Source organism: Ambystoma mexicanum, chromosome 1q (assembly GCF_040938575.1).
Source record: "Ambystoma mexicanum isolate Mex_15411 chromosome 1q, UKY_AmexF1_1, whole genome shotgun sequence".
NCBI lineage: Eukaryota > Metazoa > Chordata > Amphibia > Caudata > Ambystomatidae > Ambystoma > Ambystoma mexicanum.
Window position 1 is genome coordinate 1549165659 of NC_090922.1, and position 21699 is coordinate 1549187357.

The following is a 21699-nucleotide window of genomic DNA, read 5'->3' on the forward strand; positions in this document are numbered from 1 at the left end:
TATTGTTTCCTCCCTGGGTCTTGTTGTAAGAGGGCTCCATTTTAAGAGGTGTTTTTCTTTATTCTGGTGGAGTTCCCAACTTATAATCAGTCGAGTGGCATCCCACCACTGACACCATATGTGAGTAAGGCATGGTATCCTGAGATCCACAGACACACAAGACAGCAATTTCAACAACCTTTATTTGGTTACGTAGGAGTAGAGAATGCCTAACTTGCCCTAAAATAGGAGTATGGTATAGTATGGTAATGTTTATTTGTATAGCGCCTATACACAGGCAAGTGTTTCAAAGCGCTCAAGGAGGGTAGGAACTTGGGGAAAAACAACAGTCGGTCAGAGCCCATGACATTTTGAAGCTATAATAGTTTGCACAGGCAGAGTAAGTGCATATGATACAATTAACAGTTGGGACTGACAATGATTCTGCAGATTTTTCAAGTGCAATTAAGGAGTGTAGACAGGGGGTAAATGACAGACAATCTACAAGCAAGGTGCACATGGATCGTGCAAGTGCACAGATGGTTACAGGGCTCTGGGGAGGTGAAGTGGGACAAGTAATGAGGGTGGGAAGATCCAAGTGCACCCAGTCAGTGGAGACCGGGGTAAGTGCAGAAGGAGACACTCCCTTGGGTCATTTATCAAGTGCAGTGGTGGTGAGGCGAGTGCAGGGCCCAGAGGCGAGTGCGGGAAGACTGCTGGGGTGATAGGGACTCTGGGGTGCACCAAGCACCAAGTCAGCAAGCTGTACGGAAAAAGGAGGGAGAGAGGGAAAGGAGCAGAGAGATAGGTTAGCAGGTTAGAGGGAGAAGCCTCAACCATTAAAATATAAGGACAAATACTCTTGTCAGTCCAAACAAAAAGGCTGTCTTTGTCAAAACCTATGCTTACCCTCACTCTGTGATCCAACATTGTGCATGGAATTGGACAAATGAAAAATAGGGTGTAGAAATAATAATGGGATGGCACTGGAGCTTCTCCACAGCACCCTTCCCCAAGTTCGAGCCACTTGGGATACCCAAAGTTCAGCAATGTTCCAAAAGTTCCCAATGGCTTCTAACTGGCTTTTCCAGGATCCCTTCACCCAGACTCGGAGCCCCTTAGCATCAGATCCTCTGGGTCTGTACAAGTTCACTTTCCAATAATTTCACCAGGTTCCCATTCAACCGGTTTCCCAAAATTCAATTTTAAAAAGCCTGCACAAGTTCACGTTCAAAGTCCAGGTTCAACTTTACACTCATAGTTCACTTTATTTCACTTACTCCTTTCAGGGTTCCCTTCCCCATATGTTCAACTGCTATTGCAGGGTGTTTCACAGTCTATTTTCCTGGCGGGGTCCCCCTGGGTTGTGGCGCTGTTGTCTGACTGCACAGTCCACCCCACTACAGGTTGCGCAACCCGGGCCCCAGGGTTTAGGTTCAGCACTGTGCACATCCAAGACATTCGAGAATGCAGAGCTTTACTTTTCCTATGCACGACCACGCTGAGATTCTTTCTGTCCTTTTCTGTGCTCTGCTTTCCTCTGGTGCTTCTGGCAGCCTTCATTTTCACTTTGTTTCATTTTGCTTGTGCTTCTTGCACCCTTTTGCTTGATTTTCACTTTCTTGACTTCATATCTCGCTATTTCTTTCCCGTGGCACTTGCACACTTTATTACGTCCCTTTTCTTTTTTCCTGTACAGCTTGCACGTCTTTAAACTTCACTTTCTCCCGCTTCAGCCTCACATGCATGACGGGTTTCCCTGGCTGTCAGAAACTCACTGGTCATTGCGTTGCTGCTCACAGGGCTCCGCTTCACTCACCATCGGGGCCTGGGTTTCTCCTTCTGCCCCTCAGATATTCCTGGAATCTCTCTCGTGCCCTGGGAAACAAGCATTTGCCTTCTGCATGGCCAATTGTAGTCAGCCCTTTTTCCAGGGCTCACTGTCCTGGCTTCTTGGATACCCGACTCCCTTGCCACACTCTGACCCTTACCAAACACTGGGGTAGCGCTTCGGCATCTCGCTCTGCACCAGATACCTCTCCACCTTGCAACAGTCTCCGGGCCTTCAGGCCAGGTTTTCTGGGGAAATCATTGCTGATTCATCACAAGATGTACAGGTGAAAATGCCTGCAGCCCCACAGAACTGCCAGTGCTTCCTGCTCTATCTGTGAGTATCGTTGCTCTGTACCTGATAAAGCCCTGCTTGCAAATGCTACTGGCCTCACATTCCCATTGGCATCCACCTGTGTAAGCACAGCCCCCAACCTAAAAGGGCTTGCATCCACCACCACTTGCATATGCTCTCGATGGATCGAAGTACGCCATGGTGCTGGTGAAATGAAGAGCCTCCTTCATTTCCTCAATCGCTGGCTTTTCCAGAGGCATCCACCGGCACAAAGTGTCTTTCTTGGTTAGATTACGGAGCAGCTCTGAAATCATGACCAGGTTCCTGATAAAGCACCCGTAGTAATTTACCGTTCCTAGGAAACTACAAACCTCTGGGATATTTTCAGGCTGCTTCCTTTCTTTAATGTCCTTCACTTTGGCTGGCGTCTGCCGATATGCCACCCTCCTGGAACACAAACCCAAGGAACTCAATTCTCCACCATCGGGATTCACATTTTTCATTGTGGGGTGTAAACCCAAATGATCGAGTACGTTCTAGTGGTTTTTCAAGTCTCGCCAGACCTTCTACCGCCGATTTCATGAATACCAGAATATCATTGCTGATATTTAGAACCCCTGGAGGTCAGCCAACACGCCCCTTGTAGTGTTTTCAAACACCTCTGCCGCTGACGAGACCTCAAAACAGAGTCTATTGTAACATTAGACTGCCCTGTACATTGTGAATGTTGTGACATACCTTGAGTCTGGGTGCAGGGCGAGATGAGGGTACCATGCTCTTGAGTCCAGTTTCAAAAGGAATACCGTGCCTTGAAAGTCTACGATGTCATTTATTGTCGGCGAAACCGCCAAACCTGTAATGAGGCCCAAGGTCTTTCTTAACGGATAGTGACTTCTGTTTTCTCACTGATGGAAAACATTTTAATGGTGGTTTACTAAAAAAAGCCCAATTTTTGGAATTACAAGTTTTAGTATTGTGTCCCATATTACTATGGTTACCCCCTGGAATGTCCTTTTTGATCATAGTCGAGGGACTGCATAGCCTTAATGGCTTCCTTAGTAAACCTGTTAAACTATCCTTTTGCCCAATTGGGGTCTCCAAAGCTTCTATAATGGAGATCCCATCCTTCTCATTGCGGCCCCTCACGATATTCACTATTTGCGGAACTACTGCCTTCCCCAAATGTTGTGCCAGTTTGCCCACTAATCTATACTCCTGATCATTCTTGGAAATAGTATTGCTTCCTTGCAGGATACAGCTATTGCCCCTCGCCACTTCCCATGATTTGGGAAGATCAATGACTGGAAGATCACCATCTCTCTGATTGTGCACTTGGGCCACAATCAAACCAATATGATTCCGTGGAACCCCAGTATCGAAATTAGGGATCCCCGAGCCTTCCTCTATTACTACCTCTTGCTCAGCTAGAGGGATGTTTTCTCTAGACAAATCGAGAGTTCCGACATTAGTAACCATCGCGGTCGAGGTATTTATCAGGCCACTAAAACCTTTTTGCTTCATCTGTGACCAGTTGGCTTCTAAGGCTTGTACGGGCCATAGTAAGAGATAACGATATTCCCTTTTAAGATTAGAGGAAAGGTCAAACAGCCCCACCCGTACCAGGCCCAAGACGAAATGAGGATTACAGTTTACTGCCCACTCTATAATACACTGGCCAAAAGAGCACCCACCATCAATTGACCAGGACTGGCAGTGGGTAGATTAAAGAAATATGGGCATAGTAAATAAAGAGAGAGGGGAAAACAGAAAAAGAGAGAGTGACCCGTTATAGCCTATTGGCTGGTAGGGTCTACACAGAGTGAATCCTGTCAAGGTTCTCCAATATTGACTACAGGTTTTCAGGGGAATGTTCCATTTTAGTGTACAATAATTAGTGTGCATTCACACAAGGAATACAGTGTACTTAAAAATGATTAAAAAAGGCTGTGTCTGAGTAGAAGTAAGTAATGAAATCACATTAGAATACAACCATAAAGTTATTAATATCAGTATAAACAGCAGCAGGCTATAAGCAGAATAGCCAATGCTGGATAAAACCAATAAATTACATTAGCAAAGAGCTGGGAAAAAAGAAGAAAAAAGGACTTTACGTTCCTAAGGAGATATTTATGTTAATCAAACATCATCAAATGGGTGTAGAAGCCAAATCCAAGGCCCCGGAAAGCAAAACGTTATTTGCAACTCGTGTAATAAAAAAGATTGTAAGTAGGCTTTTTAGGATGCAGTGTTGTATAACAGTAAAGTTCAGAGGGGAGAGGCTACCTTGCAGGCTCTTGCTATATTATTGCCGCAGTCAATGTGAAGTGAGAGTTCCCAGGAAGCACAGGGGGGTGGATGCTCTCACAGCTTCCCAGAATAGATAAACAGAAAGACTGCGCAAGTATATTTCACTCAAAGATCAAGGGGAGAGGCGACCCCGCAACCCCTTGTAATTAAATTACTATTATAAAAAAAGAAAACAAAAAGTAAATAACAATATAGAGTTGCTGTCACAAACAAATAAAAGTACGCCTTATGTGAGTCCAACCGTACCGGTAAACAGGGCGAGGAATGCCTGACAGCTGACAGCTCAGGGAGCAGCCAGAGTCCGTCTCTCCCCCTCGCCCTTTAATATACCGAGCAGTGGCTAAGTTGAGTGCAAAACAAGAATAGCCAGGAGGAGTGATAACTCATGCACACTGGTCTCTCCACAATTCCTTAACTTGGAATCAATCATAGTGCAACGAGGAGGATTTGAGCGCTTGATGAGACTTCACGGAGTGTAAAAAAAAGGCATCTTGCATCCCGCTTCCCGCCAAACAGCTCCAAACAGTGCAGAGAGGCGCCCTTTACTCCTCAGCGGGCATAACGCTGCAAGGGTGCTGGCGTGGTAAATTTATGGTCCCACTTCCTGGATGGGCGTGTTCACAGCCCGTAAAGCGGAATGGACCGTTAGAATTCCAGGAACCTTTAACCAAGGTAGCGTTCTCCTCCACAGCGTTATTTCACAGCAATTTACAGCAATTTCTGTACTCAATGCTACCACCTCTCTCTTCACCCCACCCTACACCCCTTATATCCCCACACATCCTAATGATCTCCTCTATTCCTCTACCCACCCATTTTACCCCATCTTCCTAGTCTGGCTCATCCTTCCTCTAACACTCTCGCTTTATTTCTTACCATCTCACACTCACCCTTTCTCACTCATATTTCTTACTGATGGCACGCTCTATCAATGACTTCCTCCCTTGCTCTATTCCCCTTCTCATTCTATTGCATACCTGCACCGTTAATTTATTTATTTATTGTTCGCTTGTTATGTGCTTGTACAGCAAGTAAATACAGTTTCAAAGCACCCACAGGGGATGGAGGGAACAAGGGAGTGGAGGGAAGAAGTAAAAAAGAATGAATCTACTATGCCTTGTGAGTATTCAGAACGTGCAAGTGCAGCAAGGAAGAGGGCAGAGGGTGTAGGTGCTGAAGTGTCCGTGTTTGTGGGTGAGCCACAGATGAAGTGCATGGTATGGTGAGTGCTTCACTGCCTGGAGCCGCGTTGGGTGTAAGTGCCAGCCTCCAGGGTGTATGGTGTGCCAAGGCAAGTGCTGAGGGTAGACAGAAGATGGGCGATTGGTTGTGGAAGGTCAGGGCCCTGAGGATGCATAAGGCCCAGGACACCAATCACAGCAACTGCATCCTCCCTATCGCATGCCAACATTCCGGGGCACCTGGGAGGGAGATTTCGACAAGGAAATCGGGAGACTATTTTTTCATAGAAATGCATTGGGACTACAGTTATTTTAGGTGGCAGACAGTGAAAATTGCAATATTTTTCACTGAAAAATCGGATATCCCCCGCATAAATCGGGAGGGTTGGCATGTATGTTATTGCATCGCCCTTTTAAACTTTGCACCTTTTAAAGTTTGCACCTCTCCTTCTTTGCATCCTGGTGCAGATTGCAAAGCACAGCAGTAAACGCCAACCCGTTTGGCATTGCCGATGCTTTTTTTTTTAATCATGCATTGGTGCCTCATTACGACCCAGGTGGTCCCGTAATGAATGGTGCCTATCGTCAGCTGCCGAAGTATTTCAGCACGAAATTCTCAAAGTTCTCACTGGCCTAGAAGGGACAACAAACATTAGCGACGACATCATCGTATAGGCCACTAACGAAAAAGAATACCTCAATTCGGAAAGGAAGAACTATGCTTCTTTGGATACATCTTTAACGCAAGAGGGGTGTCGCCGGATCCTGCCAAAGTTAACGACATCAACAGCACTAAGGCCCCACAGTCTGCCACTGAAGTAAGGAGCTTCATGGGAATGGCAACGTACTGCGCGAGATTCATCCCTGACCTCGCTACCATCGCAAGCCTCCTCCGCGAACTAACAAAAAAGGACCAAAAGTGGGAGTGGTCGTCCACTCACCAACAAGCATTCCAGCGAATCAAGGACACACTGTCCGCCGCCACAACAATGGCATTCTTTGACATTGAGAGACACACTGAACTGCTAGTCGATGCCAGCCCAGTCGGCCTAGGGGCTGAGCTCACCCAAACAAAGAAGGGAACATACACCCCATTGCTTTTGCCAGTCATGCGCTAACCAAAACTGAACAAAATTATGCACACATAGAAAAGGAGGCCCTTGCAATCCTGTGGGGATGCAGACACTTCAAAGTCTACCCGTTAGGCAAGCAAGCAAAGGTGTTCTCCGACCACAAGCCACTCATTCCAATATTCAGATGGTCGGTGCCACATCCCCCAGCACGCATCGAAAAGTAGATGCTAAAACTTCAGCCCTACAACATAGAGGTAGAATACCGGGCGGGTGCGGATAACCCAGCCGACTACCTGTCCCGCCACCCGTGGCATGCTACCGATCAGGAGGAACACCATGCGGCGGAGACTGACGAACACGTGTGCCACGTGATAGCCTGTGCCCGACCACGGGCCCTGCCCCTGCAAGAGATAGCCAACGAGCCTGAGGCTGATGCCATTTTAACACACAGCACTCTCGCCATCCAATCAGGGAACTGGAAGAACTTCCTGACCTCCATGGCTCAGCGCACCACATCCGCCCAAGAAAAACTACAAACACTGTTCGGAATCGCCATGAACTTACCGTAGCCCCCGAAGGGGTGATACTCAAAGGCCACCGAATCGTGTTGCCCACATCACTAGAAGAAAGGGCCCTCAAGCTAGCTCACAGCGGGCACCAAGGAATTGTGAAAACTACTGCGTACCTAAAGTCCAGGATGTGGATGCCCAAAATGCGACAGCGATTGATGGACCTAGTGGGGTCATGCGAGGCCAGCCAAGCTACCAGGAGAGCCGAGAACCCAGAACCCATCATCAGCACCCGGACAAGCAGGTATACCGAATATCAGCCGGTATCCCGAAGTTGAACACGTGGCGTCCACCAACGCAGAGACCATGACTCTAGCATTAGAGAAAATATTCGCAATACACGGGATCCCATCAAAAATCAAAAGCAACAACGGGCCACCCTTCACCAGCCAAGAGCTACGCTAATTCTTCCAGGACCTCAACATACATCACAAGCGGATCACCCCAGGATGGCCACAAGCAAACGGCGATGCTGAGCGATTCATGGGGTCGCGCAATAATGTCATCCATATCGCAAAGGAACGAGGAAACTCCTGGCTAAAAGCAGTATATCGTTTCCTGAGGACCCACAGGCAGACCCCGCACTACTCGACAGCGATCAGCCACACAGCACTTATGTATGGGGTATCCATACAGGCAGAAATTCCCATGCACCCAAAGTGGGTGGCACCTGAGCCAGACATCCCAGCCATAGACGCCTGGAGGGCTAAACGGAACGAACAAGAGAGCCTCACTCGACGAGCCAGCCACCGGGAACTAGTGCCCGGAGACACTGTCTTGGTTAAGAATCGAGCCACGCCCAAAAAGATGTCCATGAATTTCGAGTTCCAGCCCTGGACAGTCAGCGCTGCGAATCATAGCATGATCACCGCCATCAGAGGAAGTGAGACAGTGACTAGGAACATATCGCACTTCAGGAAAGTACCGCCCGAACTGTGGGAAGAAAACCCAAGTGCCGCAAGTGAAGAGACTAGGTCACCCTGTCGGCCACAGGACCAGGTGACACCTGGAATTTACAAAGTGCCCCGAGAGCCAAGGACACCCAACCGGCACGAAGAGGTAATCGTGCCGGAAAGCCACCCGGCGGAAGATCCAGAGAGAAACCACCCCCGATACCACCTGCGGGAAAGGCCAAGACCATCCTCCCGCCTCCAAGGGAATGTTGTAGACGTGATCTACCAGCAGGTGAGCCTGACCAGGCGCAATCTGAGAGAATAGAATGAACTACACCTGTTGTGATGTGATACTGTTAAATGTTGTGAAAACTATTCCAAGTTGGGGAGGAATGTGGTGTCACGTGCCGGAATCCTCCGGTCACGTGTGAGGGGCGGGGAAAAGGAAATAAAGGCATCACCAGAACTGGCACGAGTCAGTCCAGGTTTATGCAACACAGCGTGTGGTCCTGTTATCATTACGCGCCACACGGCCTTATCCAGACACCCTCTCTGCTGCCGGGCCCTGCGACGCCATAGGCCCAACATCACAGCCCTATTACGAGGTTCCCTTGCGGGCCCCGCTGTTATGTATTCCATCCATACATAATTACACAACTAGTCTCAAGTATAGATGGGAATCTTTAGTTTAATTGGAGGAACCCCCGAGGAGGCCAACTTCTTTTCGTTAACATCTTCGTGTATGGTCTCATCAACATTCTGGAACCATACACGAAGATGTTGTCATGGTTACAGAACTTTGTGTGCATGCATTCCTAACATATCCTCACATCTCCCTTTCTAAATAAACATAATAAATATTGGAAACTTTTGAATATCTTAAAATACAATTTCTGCTATGCTATGCATACATAACTATATATATATATAAATCTCAACTTTAACTTCTACAAATTATAAAGGATACATATCTTAATGTTACCACGATTGTAACATCTAAGCTGGTCCAAATCCTCAGTCCAACTTCTCAGTTTCCAGTTCTCAATAATACACAAAATCTTGTTTACGGTTCCACATCCTTTTCCTATGTCTTGGTATCGACTGAACATTGTCATTTCTTCCTTCATGTGAATTTCCTTGTACTTTCTCTTCCTGTGTACTTCCTTTGCTCTTCACACTTGTCTAATCATTCTTTTTCTTGATATTCATCTCTTGAGATGTTTCTCCATACCATTCCCTTTTACTTCTCATTACCTCCTCCTCCTTTGCCAAAACAACATCATCACACGACCATTTCTTGCCATCCTCTAAAATCACGGATTTCTTTGAGCATTCCATCACCCTTTGAAGAGGTCGATATCTTGACTCCCCTTTCATTACACGTTTTGGTTCTCTCACTCTTACCCAATCACCTTTCACAATTTGACTTTCTTGTACATGTTTTTGCTTATCATAGTATCTTTTATACTCTTCTTGTTTTTTTTTACTCTGATGACAATGTCTTCCAAATTTATCTCTGTATTTCTTTTGTTCATCATCCACGCTGGCTTAAGTCTATTTGTAGATAACCTTCCTCTCATCAAGGTGAATGGAACTTCTTCAGTTATTGAATGTGGAGTAACTTTGTATGTGTTGAGAGCCTCCTTGAGTGTCTCTTTCCATGGTAAACCATTTATAATGGCCAATTGGATAATGCCTTTTATGAAGCGATTCATCCTCTCCACCAAACCGTTCCCCATTGGATGATATAAGGCCGTTGTGCTGTGTTTAATTGCTCTATCTTTCAGAAACTTTTGCAATTCCACAGATATGAATTGAGCTCCATTATCAGACACTAACTCTTGTGGTTCTCCTTCTCTGTTAAAGATTTCTTCCAAAAACTTCACAACCTTGATAGCCGACACAGAGTCCTCAACAATACCACATTCCACCCATTTGGACATATAATCCACCAACACTATGAGGAATATTTTTTGTGATTCCAAAGTTCCATATGGTCCAGCTATATCAATAGCCAATTTTGTCCATACTGTACTGGGAATATTCACCGGCTGTAACGGGGTTGTCCTAATCAATTTACTTTTGTCACTTACTGCACATGCAGTACAATCTCTAACCAGAGATTCCATTTCACCCCACATATTAGGCCACCAATAAGCTGTCCTTACTCTTCTTTTTGTCAACATCCTTCCCACGTGCCCTTCATGGGCAATGTCCATAATCCTCTTCCTCAAGTTTGTCGGAGGTATTACACGCTCTCCTCGATATACACATATCTTATCACTAGACAACTCATCTTTAAATCTCTCCCAGTACTTTACATTGTCATCAATGTCTTTCCAACCACTCTCAATGGCTCTTCTCAACATTTCCTGTTCCGGGTCACATTCTCTGGCTCTTACCCATTCCTCCTTTGAGAAACTCGGGTGTACTTGAGCTACAATGCAATCCATGTTTTCTTCTTCCATGCCTTCATCTTTGTGCTCACAATCACCCGCAAGCTCCTCACACGGCAGGCGTGAAAAGCAATCTGCTACCACGTTGTTTTTTCCTGGAGTGTATTTTATGGTCACATTAAACTGCATGATGATCAGTGTCCATCTCCTTATGCGTGGAGATGTCATGTGAGGATTTTTTGAGTTTAAAACATGGATAAGTGGTTTATGATCCGTTCTAATGTCCACTGGGATGCCCCAAATTAAACTTTTGAAGTGTTCTAATATCCACTTAACCCCAAGAGCTTCCTTCTTTATCGTTGAATAATGTCTTTCAGCACCTCTTAATGTCCTTGAGGCAAAGGCAATGGGAACAATTTCACCTGCTTGCACTTGTTCTAGTACACCTCCCAATCCTATATTACTTGCATCCACTGATATTCTTGTCTTGGCACTGGAATCAAACAACTTTAACACTGGTGCTTTATTGATCAATGTTTTGATTTGCTCAAATTCACTCCTACAATCCTCAGACCACATAAACTTCACACCTTTGCACATCAATCTTCTCATTTTCTCCGTTCTATCTGAATAATGGTCAATGAATTTCGAGTAGTATTCTGTTAAACCCATGAAACTCCTGAGTTAGTCCTTGTTTTTTGGATCAGAAATTTTTAGAATGGTGTCTACCAATGATTCCTTTGGCATTATACCATCAGCATTTATCCGATGACCCAAGTATGTTACCTCACTATCCTTGATCTTGCACTTTTCAATTTTTAGTGTCATTCCTTTCTGTTGCAGAACCTGTAGTACACCTAATAACTTCGCATCATGATCTTCTTGAGAAATCCCTGATACCAATATATCATCTTGGAAATAATGTACTCCTTGTAAACCTTCAAATAAATGATGCATTAATCTCTGGAATACAGCAGCTGCTGAAGCCAACCCAAAAGGCATTCTCTTGTATCGAAAAGCTCCCAATGGTGTTACAAACGATGTTAAGTGTCTAGACTCTTCCTCTAATACAACTTGATGATACGCTGACGATAGATCTAACGTCGTAAAATACTTTGCTGGCTTCATGGTGGTCAACATTTCCCCTATGTTCGGCAAAGGATGTCGATCTACCCATATGTTGGCATTTAAGTCTCTTAAGTCCACGCACATCCTGATGGATCCATCCGTTTTTTTTACAATTACAATCGGGGATAACCACTCTGAGCTTTCAATGGGTTCGATGACATCTTGCTTGCATAATCTTTCTAATTCACTCTTCAATGCCTCTCTGGTACCAATGGGTATGTTCCTCACTTTATGTACCACTGGTTTTGCACCTCTTTTGAGTATAATCCGATGTTCAAATCCTTTGAGTAACCCTATTTTATCACTAAATACTTTGGGGAAAGCCTTCGCCAAATTCTCTGCGGTATCACAACTTTTCTCAGTTATGCACAAAATGGGTACATTTTCACCTGGATGAATTCTCATTTTCAAGGATGCTTGTTCCCACCATCCTACTATCGAAAACCCATTCTCAGCCACATACAATCTGCAATATGTTTTCCTCCCTTCAAAATTGAGATGTACCCAAACAAATCCTATAATGTTGATGGGTGTTTTACCATACCCTGTTGCATTTATTCTTGTCATCTGTAGCTCTTCCATTCTTTTCTTTAATACAGTAACATATGTCTCCACATCAACCATCGTATAAGGAGATCCAGTATCCACCATCACTTGTAAAGTTATGCCATCTATCTCCATGGCGATCCACGGTCCCACGTTTTTTCCATCTGGTGCAACAGCTAGTATCTGAACTCTGTCTTCAAGCTGATTCGTGACTGCCACCAAGTTGCTTGGACCACCCATTTCCTCCAATGCCTTTATACTCGTCATTGCTGCACCTCTGCCTCTATTGTATCGTCCAGCATTTCTTCCAAACCGGCTATTAAATCTACCTCTTCCTCTATTGTTGCGACACATTTTTCCAAAATGCCCTACATGTCCACATCAGAAACATTCCGCCGACATTGCCGGACAGTCTTTTTCTGCGTTGGCATGTTTATACCATCCACAATTTGAACATCTAGTATGTTGTTTGAACATTCCTGCTCTTTCTTGTCTAGGCCCATTATTTGTCTCTGACCTGACCAATCTCTTAACCATGGCAATTAGTTCGCCTTCCTGGATGTCATGCTGCCCATCCTCCATGTCTTGAACCGATTTGATTTCTACATTCTCCAATTTGTTTTGGACTTCCTTCATGCATTTTTCACCAAGTTCTATTGACCTGGCTATCTCAATTGTCTTGTCCAATGTGGGGTTCTTTGCCTGCCACAAACGTTGTTAAATACGAGGATCTGCCACATGCAACACCATCTGATCCCTCAAATATTCATCCGCTACCGCTGTGAAGGCACAGGTAGCCATCAAACCCCTTAGCGCAGCCAAATATGAGTCTATGCTTTCTCCCTTACTTTGTTTCCTCGTGAAAAATCTGTATCTCTCCAGTACAATATTAGTTTTGTTTCCAAAATGTTTGCTAAGTTTGGCAATCGCTGTGTCATATTTCCTAGCTCCACTCGAAGATTCTTCCCAATTCACTTCATCATGTTCCAATTCAGGTAATGTCCTGAAAACTCTTAATGCCTCTGCACCAATGCAACTTAGAAGTGTAGCCTCCTTCTGATCATCACTGTACCTTGAGCCTCCTATTGCCCTCAGATACACTTGGAAATTATCTTGCCACTGTTCCCATGGACAATTTGGATTACCCGGCAATGGCAAAAACTTCACTGGGTGTACTTTTACCTTTTTCTTCTTATTCCGAATTATCAAAGCATCCACTCTTGCACATATTTTAAATTAGTCCCAATGGCAAAATTTTTTTTTTTTTTTTTTTTTTTTTTATCACATATCTCCCTCTCTTATCACGTGAACTTCCACTGTAAACCGCTCCTTCCGCACACACGCAGCGTGCACTATATTGTTTTCCACTTGATCGCGTGAATCCTTCACATTTAATGATGCCTTAAAATGGCGGCACGCATAGCACGCATTGAGGTCCTTTTTTCTAATGCACTAGACGGTTGGTCCGCTCTCGTGCAGCGTCCGTATAATGCCGTTCCGAGTGAGTATTAGCATTAACAGTTCTTTTCTTTTTCGTTGCGCCGCTCACCTCCTTACTTGTTAGTATAGTCCCTTCATCGTATTCAGCATTATCACAGCTTCTGGTGATATACGGCATCAATGTACATTTCATGTATCACAGTCCTCACGCTGTGCCCGGGGGCTCTCTCCATGAAAACAACTCCTCGTCGCCAATTGCCCACAGCCACACAAGACTCCGCCCATTTGCACACGGCTCCACCCACACGCCCCACCACCTGTCAAAAAGGTAAACTCGGTCGTTGTAGCCTTCAGTTTGGTTACCATAGCATTAATTGAAAGCTATGGTAAGCAAAATGAACGTGGCACCGCCGCCGTAATAATAATAATGGCATGGATTGAAAGCACTATTATTCTAGTGGTGCAGGCAGTGGGCAGGAACATTTCGCGCCGTTTCCGGGTCCAGTCATATTGGCCACCTGATTGGCTACGGCGGCAGGCAGTGCGCATGCGCCTCTCAGCGCGCTCTTTTCTTCGCGTGGGCTGCGGGTCCGTATCTTGGCAATGCGCATCCTCCTTCTGTCACCCCTTCCTGCCTCTACTCTCAGAAGCCGTCTCGTCAATGCGCAGGTGCAGGAGAGCCGGACTTCGTTACTGCGCATGTGTAGGAGATCAGTATATTATCACTGCGCATATGCACGAGGTCAGTGTCTTGTCACTACGCATGTGCAGTAGATTCGGCCTTCGTTACTGCGCATGTGTAAGAGATGACGGGGCGTCTCTATGCATGTACAGGTGAGCCGTCTCTCGTCTCTGCGCATGTGCAGGAGAACCGGCCTTCTTTACTGCGCATGTGTAGGAAATAATGTCTCGCCACTACGCATGTGCTGGAGAGCCGTCTCTCGTCATTGCGTATATCCAGGAGATGATGTCTCGTCACTGCGCATGTGCAGGAGATAAATATCTCCGTGATGCACAGGTCTGTTCCTCGGCTCTGCGTCCCGGGCTGGCAACTCTGCAAACCCCCCCCCTCCCCCCCTTCCTCCTTCCCCGCGAGGCCCTGCTGATGGTGGACGCGCTCTTGCAGGTGACCCCTCCCCCGCCTCCCCCTCATTTATACCCCAAAAGCTGAATATTGCAGTGGGAGGCGCTTCACAGGGGACGAGGCAGTGATTATGGGATGATAATTGACTGCAGGTGAGGGCAGTGCTTTAAGTGGGGTATTGAGGGGGGCTCATTTGGGGGCGTGGCGTGAACAGGGGTGGTCTCCTCTACATAACTAAGCGCATACTGCAACACTGCTGCTACACCCAAAACCTGTGATCCTGGGCACATCATTTCATTGCACTGTTGAGGGTGAGGCTTTTTAAAAAGAGAGAAAGTTGACTGCTTTTAATATAAAATGCAAGCAGTCCTTGCATTCGGGGAGGGGGGCTACTCAGGGGGCTTGACATGAAAAAGTTTGTATACTACTGCCATTGCCCAATGCTGCCAGGGCATGGTTGCAGAGCCCAGCGCCTGCACGTGGGTGGGCCGCTGACAGGGTAAGGTGACAGGTGGGAGATTGGCTACGAAAGCGCACTACCGGGGGCTCTCGTATCCTCCCACCCCTCATGTCCTCTCGCAGGGGGCATTGTGTAAGAAATAAGAGACGGTTATGACCGTGTGAAGAAGAGAGGGTGGGAGCAGGGGAGAAGCGGGGCAGAGGTGGTGTGTGCGCTTGGGTGCCACTGATACGCCAAAGTTGTTTTCTCCGTCCGTTCTCAGCTCTGTTCTGTTTATGCAGATGAAATAACAATGACTGGCCGTCAAGTGTTGGGCCTGGAGGGCCCCGGCTCGGCCTCACTTTTTGGAGACTGCGGGACTAAGCCCAGGCAGGCCCCAGCCCACTTAAAGCACTGGGTGAGGGACAGGCAGAGCCCACACTCTTCTCGTTTCAGGAGAGATGTCGCCCTGGCGCTACTGCTCCCACACGAACATCCTGTCAGGGCTCCGTCCCGTGCATGTGATGGGGGTGGGAACCTCCGCCAGGCCTCTCTCCCGTGCATGTGATGAGGGGGCTTCCTCTTTAGGGATTTAGATTATATATTTTCTCTGAATGTCATATGAATGCTTCGAGTATTTAATTCAGATCATTCTTATTGTAGATTAATCATATGATAATTTTGCTTTCCACAGACCTGAACACTTTATTGGTGTGTCCTCATGTTCAGAAAAAGTCAGGATCACAGACTACAAAGGGTAAGTAACTGCTGTGATATGTGTCTGTCTCTCTGCACACATTGTGCTTTGCTTATGAGACAGCTTGTCGCCTGCCCTGCCTGTCACCTCTTCCCTTACTCTGCTCTTTTTACAAACAAGATGCAGCCCGCCATTTGGACCACAATTCTGTTTAAGACAGTGAAACACAGTGGGCCACTATTTTCAAAATTATGAGATTCCTTTACCCACATTGGAAATGGTGAACAGCTCGCCTTAAATCTTTTTATCCATTAGTAATACGGAGGAAGTCCACATCTCACAGCATCCTGACGGCTTCAGGACATGCAATTATTATATATCAGGTGTCATGTTCCGACATCGGTCTGTGGACGTTGGGCTAGGGTGGGGGCGGGACCCAAGGGAGGCACATACACTGCGACAATGACGACGAGGAGGAGGACCCAGACCGGTCCCTCTGAGCATTCTAATTTCGCTCGGCACGACAGCAGGAGGCGTAGCCTCCCTCCTTTGCTCACACAGGTCCGGGAACTACAGTGGTGACTTCACCCTAAGGAGAGGGCGCACACAGGCTGCAAAGGCCTCCTGGTGGCCGCACTTGCTACCAGCATACGGAGAAGGCCCAATCCCTCCAAGAATGGTGTGTGATACAGGAACACCCTGCACATAGAAGTTGGGTGTGGTGTGGCCCACCCCACGTGCAGCCAGCCAAGAAAGGTCTCTGCGGACAGCAAGCACACACTGCTACCAGCACAAGCCAGTCTTCTGCCTGCAAAAAGAGCAACATGATAAAGGAGAATGTTGGAGGAAGACACCCCAGCACTGTGCCAACACGGCTTTCAGAAGCCATCCCACATGGCCAAGGTGAGACTAACCAGTGGCAACTGCCATAGGCATCAGATCTCAGAGACACAGACAACCTAGGACCCCGGTGGGTCAGATGGATGAAGGACTTCAAAGTGTACGTGGGGGCAATGGACCCCATGGACGAAGAGAGAAAAAAGAACATCCTGACGGCAGTGGGGACTGCTGTGAGAGACATACTCTATGAACTGGATAACGAGGAAAAAGCAACGTACCAAGTGATCTGAGAGGCACTTGACACCTATTTTGCCCCCACACATCAACGTAGACTGCAACACACATCTTTCACACAACCATGCAAGAAAAGGGGAAACCATGGACAACTATGTTATGAGACTGCGAACCCGCATGAAGCACTGGGCCTTCCATCGATATTCGAATACCAAAGCTTTGCGCTCCCAGGTCATTGTGGGGTGTGAAGCTGCTGAGTTCAAAAGGAAGTTGCTCCAGAAACAGAGGACCCTGGATGAAATACTAGCGATGGCTAGCACCGACTCGGCAGTCACGCAGCAGGTTATTGGCATAGGACAGGAAAAATATGATCAGATACCAGAGATTAGGAGAGTGTCAGGAAATTGAATCCAGCTCAGCGTGACAAACCCACACAGCCAACAGAACTGTACTACCAGTACAGCTATGAATTCCCCCATGAAGGCACGTGCCCAGCAATCGTCCAGAAGTGCGCAGCATGCAAGAGTTATGTCCACTTTAGAGCAGTATGCAGAAATGCCCCAATACTGCCTGCCCCAACACCCTCCCTGAAGATCAGCAGACACCAACCTGCTCCCCAACCAGACGACAGGAGAGCGAGCCACGAGCGCAGAAGATATCGCCCAGCGAAGGGCGAGAACAGCCACCAAACCCCAGAAGATCGTTCCGGTCCCCGGACAGGAGAACCTGAAACAGACCCTGCAGCAGCATCCGCTACATGGAGAAATGGTCACAGTCAGGGAGCGATTCCTCCTCTTCACACGACAGTCAAAGGAGGAAAGGATAAGTGTGGGCACTCGGAAATGAGACAGCGAAGGAACACACCCCCATCCTAACACTCCAAGTACAGAACACACCAACAGAATTCCTCATTGACAAGGGTGTAACCGTCAATGTCCTGAGCAAGGAGGCCTACAACTGCATGCTTCACCAGCCGGAACTGCGGCCCTTGCAAGTCAACATTTTTCCTTACAGCTCCAACACACCTTTGCCATGCACAGGCACTTTTACAATGGTCTGTGCACACATATTGCGCACAGTCAAAATACAACTACATGTCCTCTCCACAGATTCAAACAGCAGGTGTATCTTGAGTTTCAGGACGGTCATCGACATGGGACTTGTCCATATCCTGTACAAAATGATGGCACACAAATATATGGCCCCTGAGGGAGACGTCACAAAATCCTACCCAAATCTCTTCAAAGGCCTTGGCAAACTGCGCAGCTGCAAAGTGAGACTCCACATTGATCCAGAGGTCAAGCCAGATGCCCAGCAGTACAGGGGCATTCCGATAACAATTCAAAGGCAAGTAGAAGAAGAACTGAGACGCCTGCTAGAACTCCACATCATTGAGGTTGGGGGGCCCACCCCATGGGTTTCCCCGATTGGACCAGTACCTAAGAAATCAGCAGAGTGTTCCTTTTGTTTGTGCATAGACATGTGCCGCCCTAACATGGCAATACAACGAGAGCGACACCAGACACCGCGAATAATGGACAGGATCCACCTCCTCAATGGTGCCACCATATTCTCGAAGTTCGGCCTACCATCAGATGGAGCTGGCACGGGAGTCCCAAACAATTACCACTTGTGTAACCCACATGTGGCTCTACCGCTACAAACGACTGAACTTCGGCATATCGTTTTCAGCAAAAAATCTTCCAGAAGGAGATCCACCAGGTGATCAAACACGTTCCTGGGTGTCTGAACTACAGCGATGACATTCTGGTATTCGGGAAATCAACCAAGGAGCACAATGATAATTGTTAGGGAGAATTCTCATTTATGGCTAATTTCCCTTACCTAGTGAGTCCCTCAGCAGCTTTGCTGGATTTCTGGGGTTTATTTTTTTCTACCTGGTAAGAGTGTGAACCTTTTTTTCCCACTCTTACAGTGTATTTTTGTGTATGTTGTACTTTTTGTGCTCAATGGCTATGGAGTGTCACCAACTCCATAGGCATCATCTTTTTACTTGTGTGTCACACAGCACCTTTAGTGCAGTGACACAGGGATGTATTTTAGACTTCCCTTGTGAACTCCATTTCTGGGGATGACTACTGTCCCCAGAAACCTGTAAAGTCACCATTGTCTTTACTAGTCCTTTTAAAATACAGATCCAGTACAAACCATCTTACCATGGAGTACTGGAGGGGAATATCTTTCCCCTGTCCTTCTGTACCTCAAGGGGCACTTTGTGTCCCCCTTCCCGACTCGACATGGCTGGTGGGAGTGGTAACTATCATTTTTACATGGATCCCCGTGTTAGAGTTCTGGCTGTGGTGACAGACGTGAACATAAAACCCGCTACCCCATATAATTTTTATTTTGGGTCCCAAAGTGGTTTTTCGCCATTTCGTGTTGGAAAGGTCTTTCTTGTTGTTTGCTTTTCGCGCCAAACCAAGTTTGGTTTCCTTGTTCTCCGTCCTTTGGCGGGCTTTTGCGAAGATGCCCTCCTTTGGCGTCTGACTGTCTAGGTGGGCTGAATGTGAGGGAGGGGTTTAGTAACCCCCTGCACAGGGTCTCAGACCCAAGTCGCACTTTGTGTCCATTGGCTGAAGTGGTTGTCTGGGCTGGAAAACCCCCCTGCTGTGTGATTGACAGCCAGGCTGTGTGAATGGGGGAGTTTGGCATAAAAGGCAGGACTCTTGGGCTGGAAGTCTGAGTTGCCACTGGAACTACAAGAACCGAAGAGAAGTGGACAAGAAGACGGCTGCTGCAACTCCTGGATCCCGGTGAAGCCCTGCTGCAGTCCTGAGCTATCTACCCTTCAACGACAGAGGAGATCCAGTCCGGAGTCTCCTTCCCTTGAGCCTGGTGGGATCAACCAGCTCACCTTCTACAGCCAAAGAATCCTCTTCTGGGTCGAAATCACTGCACTGAGCTGTAGTGGTCCGGATAGCCATCAGAAGAGCCTTCTCCTGTTTTTAAGGAGCGCACCTTTTATTCATCGTTGCTTTGCTGCTGCTGGCTTCATCCCTGGGTAGTGCAGATCGCTCCAGACGTCCTCCGTCTTGTCCCCACGACTGAAGCTTCAGGAACCGTGAGTCTGCAGGAACTACCAGGAACAACTGCTGTAGCACCAGCTTTCTTCATCCGAATAAGGTACTGTGTCCATTTGGTCGTTCTCTCCGTCCGACCTTGAGGAATCTGGGTGAACCCTTTTCCTCTCCGAAGGTTTGTCCTTTCTTTCTTCCGTCTTATAACTTTTGCCTCCCTTTGACAATATCCAGTACTCCTGGCAACATTAATCTTGAACTGTTCTCCCCTTGTGATCCTCGACAACAGAGCCCTGCTCCATTTGACACTGGCGCAGGCCTATTGACTTTTATCTGCCTCTTAGAACACGTCCTTTGATTCTATTGCCTTGACAAAAGTATTGCCTATGATTTGTATCCATTATTCCCTTGTTTTAATTCTATGTCTTAAGTGTGTTTGACTACGGTTACATTTCTTCCCGCGGGTACGGTTTTCTTTTGTAAGACCGAACTGTCATTACTGTCAAAAAGTGATTGCGTAAGAACCCACGGTAACACATTTGTTTCGAAACACCGGTCTGTCAAATCCTAATGTACCTACATTGAATTGACTTGAACAAGGGGAATTGGTTGTGTGTAGTATATTTAGAGTGTGGTTTTATTTAATAGAAGTGAAGTGTTTTGTGAACAGATGGTTTAAAAATAAATGTACTTTATATTTTTAACCAGAAACCTTGAGTCAGTGTTTGCTTGAGTCACAGTAATTGTAGTCCTTTGTGTAATTCCTATTACTGCTCATTTGCTCTTGAGATAAGTCTGGCTGCTCAGCCATCGCTACCACTTTACTGTGTAGTACAGGCTTGTACCAAATCACTTGTGGTCTTAATTGTATGTAGTGGTCCCTAAGGGTACTACATATGATTCTGCCTAACAATAATCTACATGAAGTGTGCAGGGCCCTGGAAGCAGCCAACGTCACGCTCAACAAGGACAAGTGCGAATTTGGAAAGCAAACCCTCAAATTCTTTGGCCACATATTCTCTGACCAAGGCATGAGCTCAGACCCGGAGACGGTCAAGGCGCTACGAGACACCCCACAGCCAATGGACGTGTCGGACCTCGGGTCATTCCTAGGGCTAGCTAGCTGCTGTTCGCGCTACCTGAAAAACTTTGTGACAGTAAGTGCCCCACTGAGAGAGCTGACCAGGAATGGCCAGGAATTAATCTGGACTGCCGAATGTGAGACTGTTTTCACAGACATTCGCGCCCGCATTTCCTCGACCTCGGACATGGCCTACTTCAGCTCTGCCAAAGACACTGAGGATGCCGGCCCCGAGGATTTGGACAGATATTGGCACAATAGGACCCCAGAAGCCCCCACATCAAGAAAGTTGTGTCATACGCCAGCTGCAGCCTCTCCACAACTGAACAAAAATACTTGCAAGCAGAGAAGGAAAGCCTGTCGTTAATCTGGGCCACTTGACATTTCCATCTGTTCTTGTTCGGAAAAGCATTAACTGTGGTCACCGACCACAAAGCCTGCCTCACCATTTTTGGCAACCCCCAGGCCCAGATGCCCCTGCGGATAGAAAAGTGGGGACTCCGCCTCCAGGACAAGAACCCACTCGACTATCTCTCCCGTCGCCCCACAGTGCCGCCAGTCCCAGAACATTCAATCGCAGACATAAACCTGCAGTACATCATGCACCAGCTAAAATCTAACCACCCTGTACTGGCCATCCTCGCCCAGT

The 21699-nt window shown here is 47.0% G+C and overlaps 1 pseudogene; it reads left to right on the forward strand.

Moving 5' to 3' along the window:
• Window positions 1-14688: 14688 nt before the first annotated feature.
• LOC138551976 (zinc finger protein 268-like) overlaps window positions 14689-21699 on the forward strand; it is a 141945-nt pseudogene continuing 134934 nt past the window's right edge.